The 17,035-nt window shown below is 35.7% G+C and overlaps 1 protein-coding gene across 1 annotated transcript in view; it reads right to left on the bottom strand.

Annotated features, from left to right (window-relative positions):
* Window positions 1-17,035, bottom strand: part of PDZD8 (PDZ domain containing 8) — a 59,426-nt gene that overhangs the window by 7,601 nt on the left and 34,790 nt on the right. The gene's annotated exons all lie outside the window — the stretch shown is intronic.

Here is a 17,035-nt window from a genome sequence, read left to right as displayed (position 1 = left end):
CACAAAAAGCGCCAGTCCCAACAGAGCTACATCTAAACACAACCTCATCATCGGTTTTATTGGGAAGAAGTTATTATAGAGCACTGTACCTTCAATCTAAGTATCACTTTGAATATACCACGTTTGTGTTCTGCAAGTAGCTCTTCAGTCGTCTATACAAGAATGTGTTTGGAGTAAGAAAACTTATGTACTTCTACATTGCTAAAGCATATTTAGAATAAATCTAAATTAACAATAGCCTAAGATGTTTCTTCAAAGACTCAGAACCCTTTTCTCATATTTATGCTGCAAGATAAATAAAAGATAAGACTTAACACAATCCCAGATATCCTTAAAAAGATAATTACTTAGGTGCAATCTCTGCAGTAAAGTTTCATCCCACATGCACGCACAGATGTCTTATATTCTTCAATGGGGACTTCCAAATTATATCTAGGTAGTAGTCAATTGTTTACATACCTTAGTATCTGAAATATTTGAGAACTTTTATCTTAATGAAGACTGTCCTTTATGAATTTAAAAATATACCTTTTTTTCCCCTAAAGCACATTCTTTCTATACTGTTTCAAATGATCGTCTACAATCATTCCACCAATGCATGTTGTGTCTGTTTGAAAGGGGAACTCATAGTCTATGTTTCAGCTCCAAGGACAAATATGTAATTCGCTTTTTTTGATTCCTAAGAACAGAGACAGACATTGTTTGTAGAAAACCTCCACAGGAAATTTTCTATTTGGTTTCAATTTACTGGGTTTTGGTAGACAGTCTTCTCGTCCATCCTTCTGCATTTACTTTGTTGCTATTCAATTGTCAATGTTTGAACTGTCTGCAGTTGATCCTTCTCTTCTGAGGATGTGTTAGTTTGCTTAATTTTGTACAATGGCTTTCCACAGATGAAGTGGATTACTGAGCTTCAGTACATGACTCTCATTGGCTGCATGGCTTTCACTCCTTTCCTATAGTCTTAATAGCAGCACATCTTGGGTTTTGTATTAATTGTTCAGTTCTTTGTAGAAATAAAAATGCTACAGTATGCAACAATTTGCTTCAGTACAGTATTGAGTTTGAAGGAGCAGACTTGCATTAACTTTCCAAGCTTTGTCAATAATTTTCTGCATTTCTCGCAGTCACTTAAAGATAATTTTCTATCAAACTTTGTTAACATCTATTGTGAATATCCAGTAATGTATATGACAACACAAAATGACATTTACAAAAATGTAAGCTTAATTGCAGTTCCAAGTTGCAAGGTTCTTCTATAAAAACAAACAAGTAGTTCCCTGCAGAAACAACTATGGTAGGGTTTTTGCCTTTTTTTTTTCCCCTGTTGCTTTTAATTAAGGCCTTTCCCATTTACACCAATGAAACTCTCATACTTTTTCTTTGTTTCTTAACTCTTAAGAGGTTTTTTTTTAAATTTAATTACGTATCAGAAATACCTGCAGAAGAAGAGAGAAACATTTTCTAAAGAAAAGAATTACTCTTCTGCTTTAGTCCTTATATATAATATGGCTTTAAGTTAGCAATTCACAAATGTTGCATGTGCTGCAAAGAAACAACGTGAACAATTACTACAATTTCAAACAACACTAGTTGAACATTTTAACTGTCAAAAAACCACAAGTGACATTAATTTGCTGTGCCGGCATACAAACCTCCAACAAAAGCTCCTTCCAGAAATCACTCCCCTATGCTATGTAGCTCTGCATATTATTATCAAATAACAAGGCGATCACTATTTCTGAGATTTGCCACAGAGTCTAAGTAATCAAATATCTTTTCTTATGATGGCTCCTTTGAAAATCTTACTCTAAATGACTATGTAAGCTATCCTAATGAAGATCAGAAAGTTAAACTCCCACTTAAGGAACACCAGCAAACATGAACCACACAAAAGACTGAAAAGCAAGCTATAACTATTTTTTGCCCTTATTTTTGTTAGTCCACTGAAATTTAAAGCTCTTTAGTGATAGAATTTCAGGAAAGAAATGGATGCTTAGACAGAATGATGGAGGGAAAAAAATCCAAAACAGGATAATTTTCCTCTTAACACTAAGTTGTTCTGGACATTTAATTATACTCCTTTATGGACACATCTATTTTGTTGACATATTAGTTCTGGATCTTAATGCCGAGAACTGGAGTTAATTTATAAGATAATACGTTTTAAAGTCATGGCTCATCCAAGATGGACAGTCTGTTAGTTTTGCATCATTGCAGAAGAAACATTGCTGTAAGTTTGTTTGCATGAGAACTCCTCTGCAATCAAGTCTTTGTGCAGATCAGAAAAACATCCAACTTCAGAGGGACACTGGCCTTTGTAACACTTTTACAGGAGTTACATGCAAATTTTTTTTTCTTTTTTACAGTCCAATATTTTCTCATCCATTCAAACAGTGGCACAAACAAGTGATAAAGTTTTGAAAGACCCTTCCTTCAGAATGCAACAAGCCTTATTTGAAAGGGAATGTCAGAAGGGAAACAAGAGCTAGTACTACAACATCTAGTGTTCTGAAGAAAGGCAGCAATGACCTCTAACCACTATTAGTACTTGCAATCACAGCAAACCATGAGGAGCAGACATGGGGAAGGGCATAATTAGACAATAAAAAGGAAAAAGTGTTACCAAAAGCTCCTTCTTACAGAGTTTGTCAGTACCAACCCTCATCCTCTTGAGCTTCTTTTGAATCCAAGGACGACTCTGAGCAGATCTCAACAGTGGATGACTTAACAGTGAAAATATTCTCTACTGGAAAAGACTAGAAACCTCTGAGGTGATTCCCAGCATTACAGGCTTCCCTCCTCCCCCAGGGTGAGACCACATAAAAGAAACTAGGGACAGCTGGGACCAAAGACACTTAGGTATCTCTGAACATTTGGCTCCCATGCAGGGACACCAACCGCAGATTACAACGCGTATGACTCACTGATGGAGACTTCCAATATTCTAGCAGTATCTGATGGAAAGCTGTTTTTGGAAGGGGAGCGCCTTTGAACATAACAAGCAAAGTTCATCTCAACTTTTTATTAACTTTGGCACAGTCACAAGCTTTCTCACGAATTAAACTGTTTTTATTTATCAACCCAAAGCAGATGAATAGTTTCCTTGATTTTTCTTTCTGGCAGCTCCCACGTTTCATCAAGTAAGCCCACAATATCTCAGGCTAGCTGCAGTGCAGGTAACCCCTGCTTCGAGTTCTCAAACACCCCCCACCCCACAAGTACCTTCACAAACCCAAGCATCTTCATATACCCAGCACAGCTCCTTCATGCCTTTCTGCCTCTCCCTCAAATTGAAACTTGATAATAAATGTGAAGAGACAAGGGTGTCCCAGAACACGAAACATCAGAAGGACAAAAATCAGCTAAATCACACAGAAAAAAACCCACCTCTGCTGATAATGAAAGGACATTTACTATTAAGGAAGCTCACTGCAATGCAGAAAAATTAACAGCTGTACCTAGGAGAAAGGGAAATTTTAACCAACTAGCTATACCATATTAAAGCAAGTTTATTTAAATTTGACCTAATAGCTCTGTTTTACTAGTTCCTGCAACACTTTGTAGTTATTAAATTAGGAGCAATACAAAGCAAATGATACTACTTGCTTGTTAGTGACAGGCATACATTTAGAGAGTTTATATTGAAAAATTTAAATTGTGTCACGGAACTTAGAAAATGTACCTTTTTAAAAAAAAAAAGGTAAGCAACCCTCAGATTATTTATGAAATACTCGTTGAGACTAAGATGCAACAGAGCAGGAATGGCTATCCTGGGAAAAAAGAAAAGTCATTTCCTTAATGTTTTATTATTGAAGAAAAAAAAACCACCAAGAAGAGGGCACAAGATGTCCATTGACTTTCAAATTAATAAAACATTTTGATGTGAGGCTGTGGATGCCTGACTTTTCCAGGACAAAGTCTATAGGCATTGATTTCACAGTACAAACTTTAGTTCATTTATATGCATCAGTGTATGAGAAACTGCGGAGCACAACCCCATCACTACTTTCAGTTCAATATTGGAAGCATGCTCTGCAAATACAATGGAGCAGAAAATTATGTTGTGCCTTACAGCCTTTCCTTACCTCAGCCTCATCATTCTGAAGGCATAGCAGATGTTAGACATCAGTGAAAATCAATTTTTCCAAGCTTTTTTAACACACAGATACTGAGCTTCACAGCCACACAGTGATCATTCAGAAGTTTATAGCTTGCTAATATCATTTAAATGCCCAAATATTTACGTGAGTGTTAATACAGGATACAGTTTTAGGCTTCAAATGCTTCATTAAATTATCAGTTTGAAAGAATTTGCAAGTGCAAAGGGATAATAAATATCCCTCTTATGGCCAACAGACAAATGTGATGCCATCTCATTTTCTTCCAAAACCATGCCTAAAAAGTCCGGTTATTTTTGAATACAGAAGTAAGAATGTAGTCTCGTAACTACAATGGAAGTTAACGTTAGATACAGCATTTCTAGTCACACTTGCGAAGACATAATAAATAATGTCCATTAATATATATGGAGATTACAACATCTGTAAAAGTATGTATGACAACCTATTACTAGCAGTGCAACATCATTCAGCTAAACACTTTAAAAACTATTTGATGAATACAAAAATAAAAAGTCACAGAATTAAGCCACAGCATGATAATTTAGAGCATGAGAATTTTTTTCCTTTTTAAACAAATCACTTATTTTCAGGAACTGAAAAGGAAATTTTTTTTTTTAAAGCTTAATTTTTACTCTAATATTCCACATTTGCTTAACTATTGTAAGCATTAACACAATAAAGCTTTATTAGAGTTTAGTAAGCATGTCAGTTTTGAGTAAATGCCAAGAAAAGCTTGATCACCCAAGCACATGTAAGAAATCTTATTTCATTGACTTTACATCAACTAAAAAATAGTATCTTGAAAATATTTCTTATTCACTATCAGTGGTGTGTAATACGCTATTATGTATCACAAACTGACATCACATCAATGCTGTACTGTAGATAAAAACTTAATTTTTTTTCCAACCTGTCACGGTTGCTACAGTGGATCTTAGGTATTCTTGCTAGGTATGGTCTAATGTGTTTCACGCAAAAATAAGAGATAATGTCTATGAATATGCCTGTAAAGTATTACGTTCTCCTAGACAACTCTGCATGCTGAGAGGAAAGGAAGGAATATTTCATGTCAATAAAAAAATACCCCACCAACATTAAAGTACAAAACTAGGAAGCAGTTCCTTCTATTCTGAAGACTCAGATATTTGCATTATTAAAAAAAGGGGGTTGGCATATATCTTTAAAATATGGACTTTAGCATTATTGCTTTTTTCAACTTTATTATTTATTATACAGTCATCATATATGACCTGCACAGTGAAATGATTGCCAGATTATTTATACCGGCTAAAGACAGTGAAAAGAAACAGGTATCGCCAGTCTTACAACACACTCCTTAGTAACATTAGACTCAAAGGAAAAAAAGAATTATTTTTTTTAATGTTCTGAGAGGATTTCCATCTATGTTTTAACAAAGGAGTAGATGTTTTTCTTCTCCTTGTGACAGCCCTGAAGCCCAAAACTACATGGCCAGAGCAGCAGGAGCCTTTTCCACCCTACCCTCCAGCCCTCCTGTCCACATGGCAGGATAACCCCTGGAAGCATTCTGGGGAAACTGTCAGGAAAACAATCTTGCACGGAAAGTGTCTGATGTAGACCCTGAGCAAGCAGTCTGTGATGACAAAAACACTTTAATTCTCTCAGGCATAGAGAAAACTCCCAATGGACAGAGAAGAAAGTTTTCTGAGCATTTGAGAGCTAGCCTTATTCTTGGGATGCTTAAATAGTTCAATAGGCAATAAAGAATGTACTGATTATAAACGGCGTTCACTATTACTTCTTATACTCACACTGTTGCACAAAAATCCACTAAAAATTTGGTTCAAAAACTTGTCAAACAGATTGGGTTTCCCAAGCAACTCACTGGTTAGTATGCATTAAAATATACTGTAAAAACATACAGACCCAAGAAGAACAAACTCAGGAGCTGGCTACCTAAAACTGAACATGTGCATTCATCTCCTTAATCTTTATATTTCCTTTAGCAAGTTCAGATGTGTGAAAACATGCTGACAGAAGATTTAAAAAAAGGAAAAATAGATCAAAAGCTACATTCATATTTAACAGAGTAACTAGACTACACCATGTGACAAACTATATAAAGAAAGTAAATAATCTCTGTAATAAAGTTAACTCTACATAGAAAATTGACTCTTCAGTATTTATTTTCCTCCCCACCAGAAACAAGCATTACTTACAAACCACTATTAAGAAAAAGACTGAAGGTAATTAATGCAAAAGATAATATACTGATTCTGAAAACATAAGTATATATCACAGCTAGAAGCAATACTGTACTCCAAGAAACCAACATGTAGCAGAAAACACATTTACAAACTTGGAAGTTTATTTCACCGATTTGTGAATTATTTTTCAAACTTTTTAAAAATGCATTTCCTAAGATAGCTTGAATAAAAATCTGACTTTCATTGTTTCTGTAATTGAAGCTAAATCTTTAAAGTCGTTACTGTTCTAAAACCTGTATCAGTACTTCTACAACAATAATTCACATACTTCCTTGCTATGTGATGCTTCCTCTATACTAAAGAAACATACACCTTTCAGTCGACAAAGTCGATTGAAAATTTTCATAATTTTTTCCTCCCGTTCCCAAGTTTACATTGATTCAGCTAATTTCAAAACATGCCGATTTGGTTTTCCTCCCCAATTTTCTTAAATATGTTGCCCAAATGTACCAGACATATGTTGAATTAACATGTATTTGTTCTAGACATACTAGAATGGGGGTGGGGTGTTTGTTTTTTCAAACTAACATAATATATAAATATATTTAGACCTTTTTAAAATATATATGAATAAAATTTCAATAAGAAATTAAAAAGGAAAATATCATCTACTGCTTATGAAAAAAATAAAATCTTTTGTCAAACAGCAATCCTGAATATCCAAATTATTGTTCTCGCACAATTCATTTTACAGTATACAACTGAGCAATTGCCAAAAAAGATATTCTTCTGCCCATTTTGCTTGGAAGAAGAAATTTGATAGAACAGTTAAAAATTTAACAGACAAAACCAAAAAAAGGACAAGCTAGTAACTACAGAATGAGCTTACAGCATAAGTAGATACCACCAATAAAAATAAGACTTCATGGCAAACAGGACTGAGTTACAGTGACTATAAAAATATGAAAGTTTTATCAGAAATCTGTCTCCACAGGGATATTATGGAATTTATTTAAGTACATAACCTCATTTTCTTCAACTGTCCTATACCACTTAGTTTGACAGTTAATCCCATGCCTCTACCCAGTGTTCACCATAGTGTTTGCAGTGGGTTTCTGGACAAGGCGGATCCTTCAAGTTTTTAAACAATTTTCATTACTTGATTTTTGCTTTGGTGTTCTGCTTTCCTCCACTGCAGCTTACTCTGCTCTGAAAACCCATGACTCTGTAGAGGTTTTCCTGTACTCACACAGCTGTCCTCAGCAGCTGTTCACTTGCCTAGTCTGTTGTCCCCTAAAAAAGTCAACCTTTCACATTGATCACCTCTCACACCAAAAAAACTGAATAATGCACTCTGTCTTGAAAACAGTCTTCATCAGTAAAACAAAGGACTCAGCCAACGCTCAAAGTCATATGAGAATGAATATTCAAACAATTTTTCCAGCACAAGTATCTGCAGTATCAGAAAATATGTTTATCACCTTGTTTAGTTTTGTTCAGTATTGTCAGTCCTGCAATTACAGCATTGATATATAAATATATATATATATTTTGCATTCCATATCATATAAGCTGAAAATGTTTGCAGATTGGAGCACACATAACCAACTGAAACACCAATGTTTAACAGGCAAATCAGGTACCAATAGCACTACTGATCATTCACACTATATGTAACTTTATGGGACTGGCTACACTGTTGTGCCTTTTTGGGTGTCACTGAACAGATACTAAATTATTAGCTTGTGGATTCCTCATTTTTCCTTCAAAGGGATTTTATAAAATTACCCACTTCTAATGTAATGGAATGACTCATGTTCAGCCACCATCACAAAGTATCTCTGCAAGTTTCATGTGACTGCCACTAACTTCTCAAAGGGAGCTCCAAGCACTGATTAAAGCAGACGAATTACATAGCCATTTCAAAAGGACCAGTTTAAGTTCAAACACTAGAAAAGATAGCACTCAATGTTAGGGGAAAAACCCTGCGGTCCTAATAGCACTGGACCATTTAAAGACCTTTTTTAAATTGTGAAAAGCTCAGCTCCAGAAAAAAAATTTTTTTTTTTCTTAAATTGTTGTTACTGTTCTCTCAGTCAGCAGATGATGCATATGACCTACACACCACTTTCCCATTTCTTCTTGCCTTTGCTAAGAGCAATAAAACCCCAAAACAACCAACCACCCAACACACACACCCCCCCCCGCCCCGAACACACACATGAAACACCTTTGCCTTCAAAAGACTTGTTACATTTACTGGCATCTGGAAACCGCCAGTAAGTAATCAGTTCTCACACTCTCCTGTGACTAAAACATCAAAATGTATATGATGACTTTAAACCGGTTAGTCTGTATTCTGATGTCAAAGTAGCACAAGATTAATTAGCCCATTCTGAGTTTGATGTTGAGACAGCACTACATCTTAGTACAGATAAGTTGGTACTGCTGAGTTATTTCAGGTATATCAATATTACAGTGCTCTACTGCAGTGTGCACCACCATCGGTTGCTTTGAGAGTGTCTAAGATTTTATTATTCTCCACCATTTTTAACCTCCTCTTGTCCATTTCAAGTATCTTTAAGCATAACAGATTTTTTTCCAAGCTATACTGAAAGCAGTTTTTAAGGGGCAGGTTTCCCCATTAATGGGTATATCACATTTCAGCCACTCTAATAAAATTTAAAAAATTTTAAAGTGCTGTCTACACTTTCATCAATAATGCTATTTGATTGTTTAAATAGAAAGTCTGTAAAGCAAATGGGTCACAGAAAGAAATGAGGCTTATAAACAATGGACTCGCTACCTCTTCTTTCTTAGTAAGGTCTGGAATAGTCACCAGCTTTGCTTTTTGTGGAATATTAGGAGCAACAGATTTTTAATGACAATAAAACAGTGAAAAAATGGAAGTAGGATGGTAGACATTTTGCTGTTAGTTTTTCCAGCTCTGTGACTCGTGGTCTGTGCATGGCGAGACACAACTATCTCAGATGAAGGCTGCAGTTTTCATGCTTGTTTGTTCGGGTTTTTGAAGTGTTAGGAAGAAGCATATTTATGGATAAGTTTCTTGAGATTTTTTTTACTAGTTGTCTTATACACCAAGCTAGTAAGCCTCATTGTTTTCTGTTCTACAGGACATCTTATAAAAACCAAAAAATGTCAGTTACAAAATATGATGGTAATTTCATTCTGAAGTGACTTACATATTGGACCAAGATCATAAAGTAATAATTCATTAATGCCACAATACTGCAAATGTTATGCACATGTCTAATTTCATCATCATGCGCAATTTGTCTGAAATAAATGTGACAATTCATGGTAGTAAAGTCAAACATCTGCATGTCTGCTTGATGAGCACTAAAAACATTTGACATCAGCAAAATCCAGAACAAGCTAGTTACTGAACAAAATAAGGAGCTACATCGTTTTTTCCTCAGTACTTCTGAGACATTGCAGGTACTCTTTGACTAAGCAACTGCTAAAAAAGTGTACCTTCCAACTGTATGGTGAAACAGGCTATGTGACACACAAGAAGTAAACTGTTTAGCAATCATCATGAATTGCTGAGGCATTCTTATTAAACAGCAATTACAGGAGCTGAATGGAGGAGTTAGACAAACAAGGCAGCAGAAAACCTGCATTTAACTTCAAAGTGTCAGAAGCAGGTAAAATGCAGACCTTCGGTTTTACGCAGACCTCTTTGGAGAACAATTTAGTACAAACACCAATGTAGCTCTTCTTTAAGTGCTCTTATTCACTGACATCCTTTTAGCCTTTATTAAACCCAACTGTGACGATTTCCTTTGGCCCTGAAAATATAGAAAAGATTGATTTTTTTTTTTTCTTCCAAATCTTATATCACCATTTATGTCTTTGATAGAAGAAAGGCTTCCTCCAATATTGCTTAAGGATGACTTGGTTATCATACAAGTATTTTGTAAAAACACTCAGGTAGGCTAACAGTAAATACTGAAATAAGGTTACTGAAATCGGGTATTACACAGAACAGATTAAGTTTATAAATAATACCATGTGTGACACCAATAAAAAGTTTACCCAGTTAACAGTTTTCTTTGTATAATTTTATGAATCACTGCAATGCAAATTACAGATAAAGGAGATTAATGAGAACATAAAGAGTTTATGCACTATGAATATGTGCACATGAGAGAGGCCAGCCAAGGGTTTTGTTCATCTCTGAGACGGAAGCAAAAAAGATGAAAGACATTCAAATGTACACAGTAAACGCAAACCCTCTAAACCAGCTAGTATTTATATTTATCCTAGAAGTACCTAATTTATAGTGATAAACCAGCTACTATTAATCTTCATGCAATAAATTCAAAATACTGGACTATCAGATAAAAGTTCTTTATAATGGAAATAATATTAATGGTAAAGGGTCCTCTCCACACAAAGAGACTGCCTGGCGGTTTTGGCTATCACACCCAACAGCATTAACCATCTGATTATTGACATGTATATTGCCATTAAAACAAAATTATGAAAAGTTATTATCCACTATAGTTATGGTAACATCCATCACAGAGGCTAGTTTCCATGGAAATAAAATATGCAATACTATTTTCTAATGCATATAAATCATAACTCTTAGATCTCCTAATGGGCTTAAAAGTCATATTTTAAAGGGCTTAAAAGTTCTATTTCTGATGGAAAGAATAAGCGTATTATTTATAGGCTGATTGTATTCTGGAGCAGAAGTGTTTTCTTTAGAGCAACAGCAATGCTAACTGCAGCTACATCTGGAGTACAGTGAATCATCTGAAATGAGCAGCAGCTCCATAAATCCTTGCCTGGGAATCTTCAGCAAAAGCCCTGGGTTTGGGATGGGAGCAGAATTCCTGCTGCAGCTTTGCTCTGAGGAAAAGGTCAGTGCTGCCAGAGGCAGGGGCAGGGCCAGGGAGCACCAGCAGTGCCAGGAGAGGCCAAAGCACCAGGCACAGCACTGGGCTTCCCAGCTCTCCCACAGCCCCACAGCCGGGCTGACCCCTTCCACTATCCTCAACCCTTAACAAGATTATCAGATTAAGCTTTGTACCAAAGTTGAGGAAATCAAGCAGTGTCATTCGACTTATTAAAGATGCAACATATTTAAAGAGTTACTTACACAAGAATGTGCAGAAAAAAAGAAGTAAAAAACCCTATTCTCTTATAAATAAACCATTACAATTCTGGGTAATACAAATTACACTCTTATCAATAACACAGTCAAAGCCAACAGGGACCCCACATGTACCTAGAACCAACATAATTCTACAATCTGACATATCACAGCACTTAAATGAACAGTGTTTTTATTTCTGCACTGCATAAACATACCATCTTCTTGACAACTGTTGTATTTCTCATCAGCATTAATGGCTAGATGGCTATCAAAGCAAAGCACAAGCCTGAATAATAAATATCCTGCTTGACCCAATCAGTGCTCAGGCTCCTGCATTCCCACAGAACTAGCTAAACCCAAAGGAACTAAAGCAGATGTAGTGAAATGATTCATCATCGTAACAGCTCTTCAGAGATTAAATAGAAGTTCCATCTGAATCAAAACGAAGTTCCTGTTGCATACAACCTCCCAATCCCACCCTTTGCCTGCTAAAAACAGATCACTTTTCTTCTGAAATTCTACGTTACCAAGGTCGGAAGAGACAAGGATTTATATCTAGCTTATTCTGAATAACTGCTGTAAAAAGACCAAGGTTTTGTATACATATATAATAATCTTTCTCTATGTAGAAAGGCACCCAAACCACACTGAGTTGTTTTCAATTAAGTTCTGGACAAAACACTGCAGTATAAACACACAACTATATAACCAGTAAAGTTTTCCACAAACACACATCTATTTCTGGTTATTTTGTTGAGCACAAATCACATCAAATCCATTTGTTTATGGTGATAGGGCACAAGTCGCTGCCAGGCATTGAAACAGCAGCTCAGTGTCACATCTGATTAATAGCACCAAGACAACAGCACACCTAGAAGCCAGATTTTCATACTTTTACTGTTCATCACTTATAAAGATTGTCACAACTATTAAAATGAAAAAGATCTTAAGACCAACCATCAAATGCTGACAATTCACTTTGCAATAGAGATCAATATCCAGCTATATTTGCTTTGCACTTGAAAATATTCTAGATGTTTCCCCCCCCCAAAACATGCATAAGAATCACTTCCCAATATATCCAAAGAATGATTTAGAAACTGAACATTAGCTGTAAACTAAAATCAACATGCTATCCAACTTTGCAACCTTGCCTCTACAAATGCTTCAAGAAAATCCAAAGGCTGGAATTTAGGTTGGAATTTTTCATAGAATAGTTTGGCTTGGAAGGGACCTTCATGTTGCAGCTTTCTCTCCACATAATCAATATGTTCATAACTGACTAACAAAAAATGGGATTATTTTTTTCCCCCCTGTAGTTAGATATCTGAATGACAAGAAAACAGAATTGGTATAACTACTTAAACAAAGAGTCGAATATCCTCTATTTCAGGCTATGAAAAAGCATTATGAGAATGAACAACAAAAAAACCCAAAACAAGCAAAACCCACTTAGCTATGCCACAAGGATTTCTGTTAAACTTTTGAGACCAGGATTGTGCATTATCACAAGATTTAGTCATGACTCTGGCAGAAATCTATCTCATAATTTACCTCCCTTCATTATTTCTGGAGGTAGCAGAACATACGAGTTCTCCAGAAAACAGTTTTAGACCTCAAACCACTAACACTGAAGCATGCAAAAGTGCTGAAAGAAAAAAAAGTCTTCCGGAAACAGTAAAAAAAGAAAAAAAAATATGTATGTAATTACAAAAGAAGCAGGACACTACCCATAATAGAAATAAAGAGTTCATGCATTTTGACAAGAGGTTTTTTTGTTTGTGTTGAAGGATTTTCTGGTTCAGGGAAGTAATATACCAATTCTTCAGCTCCCTGTTGTAAGGTAGATTAAAGAATGGATAGGAAATTACGTCAAGCCTAAAAACTTCTTTTACTTCAGCTCTCACTATAACTTCATATGCTCTATTATTTTTAAATTAGCAACAGATATTATCAGTAGCTGGTGAGATATACAAGAAAAATACCCAGCAGATTTCATAATGCAAGACCTTTCTACTTCTCTTTCTCCTTTCTTCCACCACCAGAAGCAGGACTTGCTTGGGACTGCAACCCAACTACCTTCCCCAAAAAATTTACAGTTCAGTCATTTAAAAACAAACACAGAATTAGTTAACACCTCAGAATTCTTAAGAAATACAAATATCTAAAAAAATAAGTCATACTGAACAATGGCGGGGGGCGAAGACTGGCAAATGCACATGTGACAGAAGCTGTCCTTAAGTAGATCAATACTTGTGTCCTTAAAAGTGGTAATTATTTGTAAGGTGGTAAATATCTTTCCACATATTACAAGGATAGAATCTGCATCAGTAGCAAAACTAAAAAGTTATTTGATTCTTTGACTTCTTAAGTATGAATAATTCAGTTTACTTAATCATTTGAATGAGCTTTATCTAACAAAAAAATTGAAAATTGCATCCAAAAAGTTGATGAAAACATTTTATGTGATATAATTTGGATACTTGATATCAAGCCATGGTACTATACTTTCTTGACCATCACTGTAAGGCTGTGATGACAAAAAAGACACTGTTCATAAATGGCACATTCAGTATTAAATATGTAGCCTAAGGTTTCTCTTTAAACTTACATATTTTTAAATATTTTATTTGAAAACCTACGTGTTTAAGAGATTAGAATTGTACAGAAAAACCAACCGTGCAATTTGATGAATGATGAAATACCTTACAGTAAAAAAAAAAAGTAAAAAAGATTAAATATCTTGTAGCAAAGCTTCAGAATACAAAATTACAAATTTAATCATCAACTTGCTCGTGATTTGTTATACACTTAACTCCCACCATAGTTCATGAAAGTAAGAGATGTGTTAACTCTAAAAATTTATTTGCTTTTATAACCTCTGCAACACCCTAAAAAGCCTAAGAAAAAAGTACCTGAAAAATTACTAAGAAAAAAGTACCTAAAAAATTACAATAAGTCGGGGGGAGGGGGGTGGGTGGGAAGAAAAAAAAAGTAAAAACATGAGTATATAGAATTGGGCAAGGAAAGGAAGATGGAGAGAAAACAGAATTAGATCTGGATTGGAGGACTGCAGTCTGCAAGTCCGTGGGTGCGGCACCATGGCAAAACATTCCTAATTTTCCTGTTCCCAGGAAATAACCTCTGATTATTAGAACTTCACTAATGTACATCAATTACCAAGAAACCCATAGCTTAAATTCAGATTTTCAGCTACCTATTTGTGTACCATGTCACACTTCGGCAGAGACTGCCATGTGTGTACTACAATGTATTCAGAGAAAAGTATGAAGAATTGTTGTCTTTGTGAGAGAAAAATGACGACAATTTGGAGAGCTAAAAACCCAAACCTATCAGTGCAGTGTTTTATTTATTTATTTTTTTTTTTTTTACTTAGGAGTCTGTTAGCCTGCAATGCCAGAAGGAAATCATAATGAATAAACATGTGTGTTCATCATGCACAGCTTGCCCTTCTTGAACTCTTGAAGTTCACAAAAATAGCCTTTGACTTACATACTTTAATACCATTTGAACAAGAGCACTGCAAGATAATTAAGCCTGAGGTAATTCTACCCTGCCAAGTCATACAAATACCCAAATGAACTGTAATTTATATATTTTCAGCAGAAGCATCATTGATTTTTTTTGCCATTTTCATACAAGGACACACTTGAGTAGAACTGGAAACAGTATTTTGCATACAAAGCAGTCCAAGGTCAAAAGCAGTGTGCAAAGATCATAACTTGTATATAATGATGACATCAAGTAATATGGTGCTTATAATTATTGGAAGAGCTATGGTTTTATTACATAGAGAGAGAACATGCTTGCTTCCACGGAGAATATGTATGGTTTTTAGTAATGGCCCTTCTCCATGGCAGCTGACAGCACTGTGGTTCACAGGGATAAACATGGTCCTGATGGGAAGGTGGCAAGATCCACCCCAGCTCAAAGGTGAGGGGAGAAGGGCAGGGGTGGTCCCACAGCCCTTGGCACTCCCACAGCAGCAGGACCTTCTCAGTGGCCAGGCTGGGTGTCCCTGCTGTGGTGTGGGGCCTGAGAGCCAATGCACCCCTACAGAAAACTAGATTTTTTTCACCTGGGCATGTTGCAGCTCTGTGTTGTTTGGGGAACGCAACCAGCGAGGCTTTAATGAGGACACAGGGCTAAGGGAGGGACTAGAGCCAAACTGAGCCGCCTCCTTGGTTTAAGTCTCTGCCTAGTTAAATACTCACATTTTTTTCAACAGAAGTTCATGCTCACAGATTTTACAAATTAATTTTCTTTTTTTTCTTTTCTTTTTACTTTACTACTTCTTAAAAAAAAGCACTATACAGGTATACAGATGCTCATCAGGATATACGATGGAAGACATATCCAAATTAATATGAAGGCGAGACCTTCTGAATGAATAACGAGACACTTTGAAATTGACATCAAACTTGTGTCTCCAGACTTGAGTGATGCTTGCTCAGTTGATGTAACTGCCTTAACACAGCATAACTAAGTATGACTTTCTAAAATTGTTAAATAATGAAAAAATGCCATACTAACAATAACCAATTAAAAATTACTCCTTACACTACATAAGACACCTAACCAACAGTCACGTTATGCCAAGTATTCAAGATAAATGGCAGCAATACTCAGAGAATGGAACTAAAGATATGTGGAGAAAGGGCGAAGTGATAGATACTAAAAAAAAAAGTGCATGTCTGCATGTACAGTGCACTCATTCAAGTTTTGTGTATCAGCCATACTCTCTCTTAGAGAAGGCACTGCTTTAAAGTGTTTCTGGACAACTGGTAGTTACTAGCTGCCTGCCATTCAGCATTCTCAACTGCTTTTATTTCCTTAATTAACGACAGGCAGAAATGTATGATACCTATAGACAGATAAAAGAATGACTATAAGCTTCAAGCTCATGCTCTATTTGCAGAATCTTCTCTCCAGTAAATGGCAGGTTAACCACTGCTCTCCTATTTTGAGTTTATGCTGTTGCCTCAATAGAAATACCACCTTTAAAAAAAAATTAAAATCTATTCTATTGACAATAGAACTTATACTCCTGCACTTTGCATTTAACAATACGTAATACTTGAAGCTTACCTAGTAATCTGTAGGACTACTAGACACCAGCTACCAGGAAGCACATAGCAAGAAAAAAGAAAAATAGTCTAACTTTCAAAAGGATGAAGAGGAATAATTCCTTTCAGAAGTTGGTAGCTACTCCCCAATAAAAAGTAAAAATAAAAAATGAGTGCCAAGTTTCAATGTCAAAGATTTATTTTCTGATAGAGACAGAAAAGCAGTAAGAGGAAGGAATTAGCTTTCACCTCTCCTGTTCTACTACTGCGTTGATGAAAAGGAGGCCCAGGCCACAATCAGTCAAGACTCATACAGCATCCTTCCCTAAACTCTTCTTCCTGCAGCCACAGGAACATTCCTTGCTTCTCTTCTACTGTAGCTTTAAAATATTTATTTCAACATTTGGAGAGTTATACAGTGGGTTGGGGGTTTGGCAATATCAAAAGAGATCTCTTTGTTCTACTAAATTATTTGACATGCAGAAGAGAGTCTGTTCTGTCCAGGATGCA

Source organism: Falco biarmicus, chromosome 9 (assembly GCF_023638135.1).
Source record: "Falco biarmicus isolate bFalBia1 chromosome 9, bFalBia1.pri, whole genome shotgun sequence".
In the NCBI taxonomy this organism is placed as follows: Eukaryota; Metazoa; Chordata; class Aves; order Falconiformes; family Falconidae; genus Falco; species Falco biarmicus.
This window is presented reverse-complemented; position numbering and strand designations above follow the sequence as displayed.